General features: G+C 43.4%; 1 long non-coding RNA gene across 1 annotated transcript; it reads left to right on the top strand.

Annotated features, from left to right (window-relative positions):
* The first annotated feature begins 1,247 nt into the window (after positions 1–1,247).
* LOC146074772 (uncharacterized) lies at positions 1,248–7,301 on the top strand. The gene is made up of 4 exons (XR_014473455.1): positions 1,248–1,400; positions 3,971–4,025; positions 4,737–4,832; positions 7,139–7,301. It is a non-coding gene; the product is annotated as an uncharacterized LOC146074772 (long non-coding RNA).
* Positions 7,302–10,145: the final 2,844 nt, after the last annotated feature.

The following is a 10,145-nucleotide window of genomic DNA, read 5'->3' as shown; positions in this document are numbered from 1 at the left end:
TTATTCGTATAATTTTGACATCGATGGGGGAGAACCAGATGGTTTCCCACCATCGATGTCAAGCTTAAACATGTTTTTTTCCCCCAATGGGCCTGAACATGGAGCATAGCCCCGCCCCTAACACCCATGATTGCAAAGGCAAAGATGGCCAACCTTAGTGACAGGCTGACTGGGCCGGCGTGGAGTCAGTGCTTTCACTGTAGACCCTGGTGATTTTTGACCCCATCCACTTTTTACGGAGCCATTGCTTGAGAAACTTTTAATGATTTAATGCTGCCGGGCAGTCATCCCACTATTGACTTGGTAGCTGAAAAAAACAGTGCTTCCTCATCTTTGCGGCCACAGGCTCACTTCACTTGCCACGCTTCGGGCTCGGTGGCTCGCATGTACACAAGGTGGTGTTGCGCCATACAGTACATAAGTTCCGTAGCGTAAGCGGTGGCTGCCAAGATGAGGATGTACCAAAATAATTTTGTTACTGCCGTCAGGCACTCAACAGCTGCTGACTAACCCTAACCCAGTTGCAAGCTAGAAAGCTGATTTCCCAGAGAAGCAGTGCAGGTGGATAACCTGTACATCACGTGCTGGACTCGCCCCCACTACATTACCCCGGTGGGCCTTTGCATCCCAGTACAACACCACATGGTGATGAGTGACAGGGGCGGCTACTGGACTCTACTGTTATTTATTTTTTACTGCACATGCACCATATATTGATAATGAACTTATTTATTATTTTTGTTACTGACTGCACAGATGCTGATACCGGTACTAAATCAATTCCATTGAATGATTGCTAGAAAAATTGGGACAGGGGATGCCTGCACACTAGGGGCCAGATGTACTAAGCTTGAAAAGTGATAAAATTGAGAGCGATAAACAGCCAGTTAATCAGCTCCTGCCTGCCATGTCACAGGCTGTGTTTGAAAAAATGACAGGAAGGAGCTGATTGGCTGGCTGTTTATCACTCTACATTTTATTACTTTTCAAGCTTAGTAAATCTCGCCCTAGGACAGCAGCTCGATCTCGCTAGATTGGTCGAATGACTTGAGTTGAGTCAGGATTCGGAATCGGATCCGAATGGGCGAAAGGACCTTATTCCTCCCCCAACCCTGACCGTCCCCCGTAGTTCTGGATCCTCCCCCCATGAGCAGGTGGGTCGCGGTTGACATCAGAGGGTCCTTTAGCGTTAACCAACTAGACCTAGCGTTGCGGTTCACGGCAATTATAAGTCTGACAGCTTGGTCTGCGTCACTATCATGTGACCGTGCGTGCGTCCGGTGACGTCAGACCGTCCGTCTTTAGGTTTCGTCCCCCAGCTCCCAGCCTGCATCGCGCCCGCAGTGTCACTTGGAGGAGACAAAATGGTTCCACCGGTGCAAGTGTCCCCGCTCATCAAGGTGAGTACATACAGGGAAGGGCGACTGCGGGCCTGGGGACATGGTCTCTCCTCAGGAGATGCCGCCCAGCTTTCATGGACCGCCGTCATATGGGTGAAGGTGACCCTGCATGCTGCTCAGGGTCAATCTGTGGGAGTATATGCATGGCGCAGGAGTGTACAGGTCAGCTCTCTCCAGTGGTCGCAGTGAGGCATACCTGCATGCACACCACTGCTACTGCTCTATACATGCAGCCAACTGGCCTGTATAAAGCAGTAGCAGTGGTGTGCATGCAGGTATGCCGCCATACTGACTTGTAATACCCAATTGCCTGCTCACTGTGCCTGACCAATACTGCAGTCATATAGCAGTGTAGTGGTGCCAGCACAGGGCAAGTTCTTTCTGACGGGCTCATCCAAAACTTCAGGGATTACCTTGTGTAATTGTTTGTACTGCCTATTGGGCGTTTTTGCCGCTTATGCAAAGCAATGATAGGGTAAATCGCTGGGCTGAAAATCGCTTAGCGCATAGACACTGAGCGATTTTTGCCCGTCTAAGTGATTTTTTTGTAGACCTGGATGGCTTTCCATAGCGGGATGCATTGGAAAGCAGTCAAAAGGCCCCCATACACTAGCCGATTTTGGTCAGATTTCAGCCAGATCAGTCGGATCTGGCCGAAATCGGACCAAAATCGGCTAGTTTTGATGTCCCCTCAGATCCAATGCGCGGTCCCGTGCGCATCGGATCTGCGTCGGGTGGTCGGACCTGCTGCACGTCCGACCACCCGACTTGGGACCTAGTGAGGCGGTAGATGGAGCAGGGGGGGCTGGGGACGCTGCGGGGGACACAGGCGGCATAGTGCAGGGGGAGCCGGCGGGAGCTTTCAGTATTGAATAAAAAAAAAAAAAGCCCATACAATGCATGGGTGGCCTGTGATTGGCTGAGCGCTCTCTCAGCCAGTCAGCAACTGGCTGAGAGAGCGCTCAGCCAATCACAGGCTGCCCATTCATTGTATGGGCTTTTTTTTTTTTTTTTTTATTCAATACTGACAGCTCCCGCCGGCTCCCCCTGCCCGGCTCTATGCCGTCTGTGTCCCCCGCGGCGTCTGTGTCCCCCGCAGCGTCCCCAGCAGCGGGGGACACAGACGCTGTCCCCAGCAGCGGGGGACACAGACGTGTCCCCCGCAGCGTCCCCAGCCCCCCTGCTCCCACCAGCTCCCACCTCTGTGCGCCCCCCCCTGCTCCCCGGGTTTTTTACATGTGATAAATCGAGACGATTTATCACATGTAAAAAATGGCACATCAAGTGCCAATCTAATCAAGCTCCCCCGGGGAGCAGCCGGAGAAGCTCAGGGGGAAGTCGGGGGTGACTTGTCCTAAGGACAAGTCGCCCTAGTGTATGGGGGCCTAAACACCATCGCTCATCTGCTGGTAATACCAGCAATGATGCGGGAATGCTCATCATTGGATCCTACACTTTAGGTAGCTTAAATTGCAAAACTGCACTGCTTTCAGCTGAAAATCGCCCAGTGTGTAAGGGGCCTACACACGAAGCGACCCTTCTGAGCGATCTGTCAATGCCAGCGTTCTCTGCTGAGAACACTGGCCCCGACCTGGCAATTAACTTAATTTTATCCAGCATGCTGGATCTTAATTGCCAAGGTGATCGTGACACCAAGCATCGTGATCGCTATGCCCCTACACACGGAGCGATGTAGGGGCATTTTCTAATCATTCCAGTGAGATCACTTAGAAACATGCTCTGTAACTGCTACAGGTTTATGTGTGGGCCTACATGTAGTTCATGTACATGTGTGGGCCTACATGTGGGTTCATGTAGGGCCTACACCCATAGCAATGCTGATGCTTTCTGAGCGTTGTTAGATCGCTCAGAACGCTTCAGCAAGGTCGCTCAGCACACAGCAATGTGTCAGCCCTGTGTCCTGAGCAATCTGTCAGGGCCAGTGTTCTCCAGTGAGTACACTAGCCCAACAGATTAATATCCGGCGTGCTGTTGCCCCTACACACAGAGCGATGCAGGGGCATTTTCCAAGCGATCTAGCGAGATCGCTTAGAAAATAGTGAGGGATTGCTGTGTGTAGGCCCCTTAATTCAGATTTGGGACTGGAGCATAGAAGAATCTGCTATAAATGCCCGAATTTGCATTAAACGCGCAAGGAAACTTATTATGATAATTTTATGTTAAGTCAGTGGATTTCTGTAACTTGTGCTTATTTGAATATACTGCTTTAAACTTTTTAACTTCATTAAAAGAACCCCTTATTAATGGGGATATTAGTAATCCTTTTCAGTAAGGTTGTTCATTGAAACCTAAAGCTACAGTATAAGCTCCAGGTGATAAGTGCCACCACCACAATCCAGAGGAAAGTACAATACCAATAAAACATAAAATAGTGCTTTTATATATTGCTCTCCATATTAAATAACACCTTCCCCCTAAGATAAATAAATAGCTCTCATGATCCGTGTGTGAAGTATGAAACCATATGAGCAGTTATGTCCTCATTCAGTCTTAAAATGGATCTGATTTATTTTAAAAAAAATTTTAAATCTGGGTCTCCTTTTCTTTAGTTTACAAGATATTCTGCATTACTGCTTGGCATCGCATATGGAAGTTCAAGATATGGTAAGTCTGAAGCTAATAAAAGTACAATAGACCTGATGCTGTTCGCAGCAAATTCTGTGTGAATTTGAAACCTAAATAGGGGCAATGGGGCAGATGTATTAAGCCTTAACAATAGATAAATGCAAGGGTGATAAGGAGAGATAAATGTCCAGCCAATCAGCTCCTTACTGACTTTTTTCAAACACAGGCTGTAACATGGCAGTTGGCAGGTGATTGGCTGGACGTTTATCTCTCCTTATCACCCTTGCATTTATCTCTTGTTAAAGCTGAATACATCTGCCCCAGTGTGCGATCACCATGAGAGGAGGAATTGTTGTAACAGGGCGTTCTCACATAGGTAAAGTTTAGTGAGGGAATGCTCATGCATACCTGAATGTAAGCAAAAATCTGGACTATTCATACCTAGTATTTATTGTATACTGCACGGATTATGATGATTTAGAGCAGACCGATTTAATTCTCTGGCTAATTGATTATATTTAGAATCATTTTCTATTCTTGGTGATGGACAATAATGTAAATTGTGAAGTGATGATTCACAGTTTTGTTAAAAGGATCATTTCCTAATAACTCCATGAAAACGTCATATATTCATCCTTAAATATACTCCCAGGTGTTTGTTAACCTATCTTTATTGGAGTGATTGAGCTATTTGATTTGATCTTATAAGTTTTTCAATTATTTCCTAATTTAAAACTTTTATTTATCCAGCATATTTAAAACCAATCGCAGAAGAAGATCGGAGGATAGAAGCGGAGGAGAAGAAAAAACAAGATGAAGCTGCTCGCATTGCAAGAGAGTTGGCTGGTGAGTTGTGTGCTTTATAGTTAGAAAATCTAAATTTCAGGTACTGTGGTATTAAAGCATACTTCCTACTATTCATACATGGTTTTAAATCATGTGACTAGGTAAAAAAATGAGCTTATCTTTGCCCTCGCTTGATGCAGGGAGTGTCCCCTTGACTAGGATAGAGGTGGCCCGATTGAGACTCTTCAAACACTGGAAGTGTGGGTTCAGGGCAGTGCTATACTGAGGTGCTCAATGCCTTCACTGCTAGTGGCTACCTGTTATACACCTAACTAGCATTCAGCATAAATGAGCTGTACACAGTGGAAGTTACTCAAAACAACATATTGTCTGAATCAGGTGTTTGCTCTTGACAAGAAGAACGCAAAAAATGTATACTTGTCTAATTAGCTAGGTACAACAATTTAGCAAGTAACTGATACAAGTGCCTAATATAGGAATGTATTCTCTGATGGCTGGACTGTGGTAGGAGACTTCTAAGGTGAAGTTAGATTTTCTTCATATATCAAATTTTATTTAGAGGCTCTCCTGTTGATCTTATAGCTCTTTTCTTAAATACAGTAAGTGGGTCCCCTTAATACAATATGTGACCATTTTTGTTGTCCACATAATCGATACAGGTTTTTTGTGTGGTGATTTCAGAAAATCCCCAGATACAGTGTTGAAAGCTTTGCTACACAGAATGATGAACTGCATGCAAACTGAGATCGAAGGCCGCTTTTTCTTCAGAAATGACGTATAGGATCTGAAGCATTGTACATCATACCTCCCAACATGGCCTTTTGCAGGAGAGACACAATGCTCTGCTCCTGGCCTTCCCTGGTAATGTATGATTGCCATCACCTGTGTTGAACAGATTAATTGACAAGAAAGGTGTTTCAACACAGGTGATGGCAATCATACATTACCAGGAAAGGCCAGGAGCAGAGCATTGTGTCCCTCCTGGAGAGGGCCATGTTGGGAGGTATAGTACATAGTAGTTTACAGTGCTACATATCATCTGAATTACTAGGGATAAGCCTAGGGCACGAAGGTGAACTGATGTAGCCATGTCATGGTTAGCCCAGCCTGGTGTGGTTGCATTAGATCTGACCATGCCAGGCAAGTGGCTAAGTGACTTGGGGGTCAATCCACTTCTGCGTAATGAGCTGCTGTATGTGAGACTTAGGGCCTTATTCTAGTTCACTCTTTCTGACAAAATCCTTCTTAGATGGACAAAACCATGTGCACTGCAGGGGGGCAGATGTAAAGTGTGCAGAGAGAATTAGATTTTGGTGAGTTATTTTGTTTTTTTGTTTCTGTGCAGGGTAAATACTGGTTGCTTTAATTTTACACCAATATAGATATTACTTTGAAGTAAAACCCCACTCAAATCTAATTCTGTCTGCACAAGTAACATCTGCCCCACCTGGTGCACATGGTTTTGTCCATCTAAGAAGGAATTTTTAAGGAAGAGTGAACCAAAATAACCCCCTTAGTGGCAGCGGTCACACTTTATAACAGCTGAGATTCGCATATGTATTCGCTGCCACATAGGTCTCCGAACACTTTTTGGCAAAGTGGGGCTGATTTTACCCCTGAAGGGTTGCGAATTCAGTGGTTGCCTCTGATAGTTACTACATTGTAGTCCAGTCTGTATTTTGTTGTGCACTACTTGGTATGCCGAGTATTATATAATCCATCTGTCAGTAGTGCATCCCTGGTCATATTTAACAATTGTTACGTTACATTTTAATATCATTTCATTACAAGAGTGCTCTTAAAAAGGTTTTATTTTTTTCTCTTTGCATTTGTGCAGGGAACATCTGTTAGTATGTAAACCTTGGGGAGAGCCATCAACAATAACATAACCTTTTGTGACTTGTCTAAATAGGTGTGAAAATTGCAAAGCAAACATATTTTTTTATTTTTAATCATAATGACCTGTAATATTTACCTTTTTTATATAGGAACATAAGCTTTTTTGGCACTTTTTTATTTATTATGACAAATGTGAGCACCGCTGCAATTTTTTTGTGGGGGATATTGTGCGCATCTTTCAAAGATGTTGGCACTCACAGGGTTGAAAGAATACACCATACATTAATTGTACATTGTTAGTAACTGGGTATGTAAAATATAATACATCCAAGTTTAGTGCAGGCTCAAACCCCTGTTCTTAGTAAGAATTAAAATTCTGTAGGTAGATATAAGAAGCCTGTCACTTGACAGCTGTAAAAAAAAAAAAAGTTGTACAGGTTACTGGCTTTTACTTTATCATTTGAAGTATGACCTATAATTCTGGATATATTGTTTCTGTGTTTCAGACCAAGAAGACACCATTTTGAAATGAATTTCTTCTCCTGATATCTGAGCAGATCTGATTCTTGTTAGTCTAACCTTGTTTAAAACTGTAACCTGAACAGGTTTGTAAATGTGAATTGGATGTATTTTAAGAATATAAAAATTAATAAAAAAAAATTGTAATTATGTCTCTGGCTGCTGTAGCTTTTTTTACAAAGCTAAAATAATTGTTACTATAGTAAACATAATAGATTTATATTTGAACAGCACTGACCGTTCTGCCTGCTGCTGCTATCTGCTTTGCTAGCAGCAGGGTGGCGAAGCACTGTTTTAACAATAGGGGCAGCGCTGTCCCTACTGCTGCCTCTGGGCTTTGCTGGAGATCTCGCGTGAGTAGCGAGATCTCACAAATACCCAGTCCAGCCGGCTGGGGGAAAGGCAATAGCGCATCAGTGTAACTGATGCACTGTCTTCAAGAGGAGGACATCACCAGAGGGGGGAATTTGCGCTCCCCCGCTTCGGCAGACAAGATGTTAATACATCTTGTCAATGTCTCTTCCTGCATTGCCTCGTTAATAATGTGAAACAAGAAATATTATAATACATCTGTCCAAATATCTGATGATGCTGACCTTTGTAATAAGTATTTGGGGGTGGGGATCATGGTATACCCCTGCAAACTGCAGTTTCTGTAGGTTTTACTGCACTTTATTTATTTATTTTGCCAATATTTATTTTATTGAACCTCAAGTAATGTATACCTAAGATAATAACCAAACATGATCTAAAGCAGAATCTGCTTTATTGGCCAGGTATACTTGCTTCTACTAGGAATTAGATTTGGATTGCTGGTTAGGTAACCGTTCAACAGTGACAGTACAGATATACATAACACATACAGGTATACGTTAGATGTACCTTGGGGATTATAGACACAATGAACATATATTTGCTGGGCAGAACAGCGCCTAGGCAGCCATCAGCGGCACCACTGGTCATTGCAGCAGCCAGGTGGGTAACAATATAAGCAGAGACAGTATAGTTATCGCACAGGGAACTCATACCTGCCGAGCTGCACAGAGCCTAGGCAGCCATCAGCAGCGCCACAAATGTAAATACAGAAGAGGTGCAAACAATGTCTATTATCTACATTTTACTTCACACTCTAAACATATTAGACCTAAACATACACCCGAATATGAGTAGGCAGTACTAACCGGTGTAAACCTGGTGTATCGGTCATAAGATTAAAGAAAAAGAAGAATTCTCCTGGAGGGTCACCTACAAAATAACAGGCATGCTTATTCTTCAAAACATGCAAAATAATGTTATGGTTATTAGTAAATTAGATCTGGACAACATAAACAAAAAATAATGAGACAACAAAGAAACAAATGCCGTTCGCTCCAGAGGGGCGGACACCTTGTCGGAGTAGGGGGAACGCCCAGCGGTTTATGGGCATTCCCCTGGGAATGCAGGCGGGCAAATGCCTGCTTGGAGTGGATGGCTGACGTCGCATGTTCTCTGCACCTGCGCCTTTTTTCGCCCGCATGCGAGGGATATGTTCTCGGACACATCCCCTTGCATGTTACTGGGGGGAGGATGTGTGGCAGGCGGTGTACTCCTGGCATACACCTATAGTCTGCAGAATGTGGAAGCACTGGGCAGGAATTATGCTCACCCCATTCTGCATCCTCTGCTGTGGTAGCCCATTCATTAGTATGGGCGCTTTTGTAGCGACGGGCAGGCAGAATTTAAAACTCATGTATAAATATATGGGAGGCCGCTGATCCATTTGTATATGAGGTTTCAAATCTCCTGCTCACCCCATTCCCCCTTGCTTCCAAAGCTCCCCGAGCGTTAGTTTACAAATTATTCGCATACGATAACTCATGTAAAAAAAAAAATGGCGTGCCAAATCGTATGAAGCCCTTGTGGGGGGCAGCCAAGGAGCTTCAAAGGAATTGTGGGACCTGTGTATGGCCACCTTAAAACTGATCCGTGCACAGCACAAACAAATGATCTTAGTACTTGTGCTGTATTCCGTCATGTGAAGCTACCTTTCCTCAGGTGACATTGGCCAGAAGTACATTTTAGCCCGGGATTTCCCCTACTGACAGCATAAGACTGAATTAAGATATTATTCATTTAACTTTCTGGGAAAACATCCCTTTACGTTAACCCCCCTTTCCCATAATTAACATGATGTCTTGTATACACTACTGAATGTAACAATAAAGGTGATTATATTAAACATTTGAAAGGTGATTTGCATAGTGTAAATAAATCTGTTTCACACATACTATACACAAGTGTGTCTGCTGTAGCAAGTTACCGCACCTAAAATCAGGTTCTTACGCTTAAGTTACTGTACACTAACCAGACCTTTCACATTGTGGAGCCTTCTGTTATTCAATGAGGTTTCCCAGCACAAGTTATTGTGCACATACAGTAGTATTTCTCATTGCTCTTGTGTTACCAGTGCTAGAATAGGACAGAGTTTAGCCGAGAACATGACTTCAGTAGTATAAACTGTATAGAAACAGAATCACTTCTAATGAGAAACATTTTTCATGTAGAAATAATTGAATAAAGTTTAATTAAACATGATCAAAACAGAAGCCAGTGCAGGAATTTTTTTTTTTTTTGTAAATAAATTGTATTAGTTAGGTGCCAAGAAGCAATAAAGATTGAAACTGTAAGCACAATGAATATCATGCGCAGAGGATCAAAAACATATTGAGATATGATCAAAAGGCGAATATAAAAGCATCACCGTATTTTAACATAAATTGTAAGAATAAGCAGAGAAAAGACTACCGAGGGGAAGTCTGAAGGGTACAACGTTAAAGCCTAACAAGAATAGGGTAGGCTTTCCATGCAGCAGATACCCTCAGAAGAAGCCAGTGCAGGATTAATCACAGATCAGAGGAGTAGAAGGAAAATATTCCATGTAAAGCAATCTCTAGAAATTGATCAAATATGCTGTGCTTTCAGATTGCTTAATCTAGAACTCCTCTTCCCCACACG

The sequence above is a fragment of the Crinia signifera genome, chromosome 1 (genome assembly GCF_055691185.1).
Source record: "Crinia signifera chromosome 1, ASM5569118v1, whole genome shotgun sequence".
Lineage (NCBI taxonomy): Eukaryota > Metazoa > Chordata > Amphibia > Anura > Myobatrachidae > Crinia > Crinia signifera.
The sequence above is the reverse complement of the archived record's forward strand: the minus strand, read 5'-3'. Positions and strand labels throughout refer to the sequence as shown.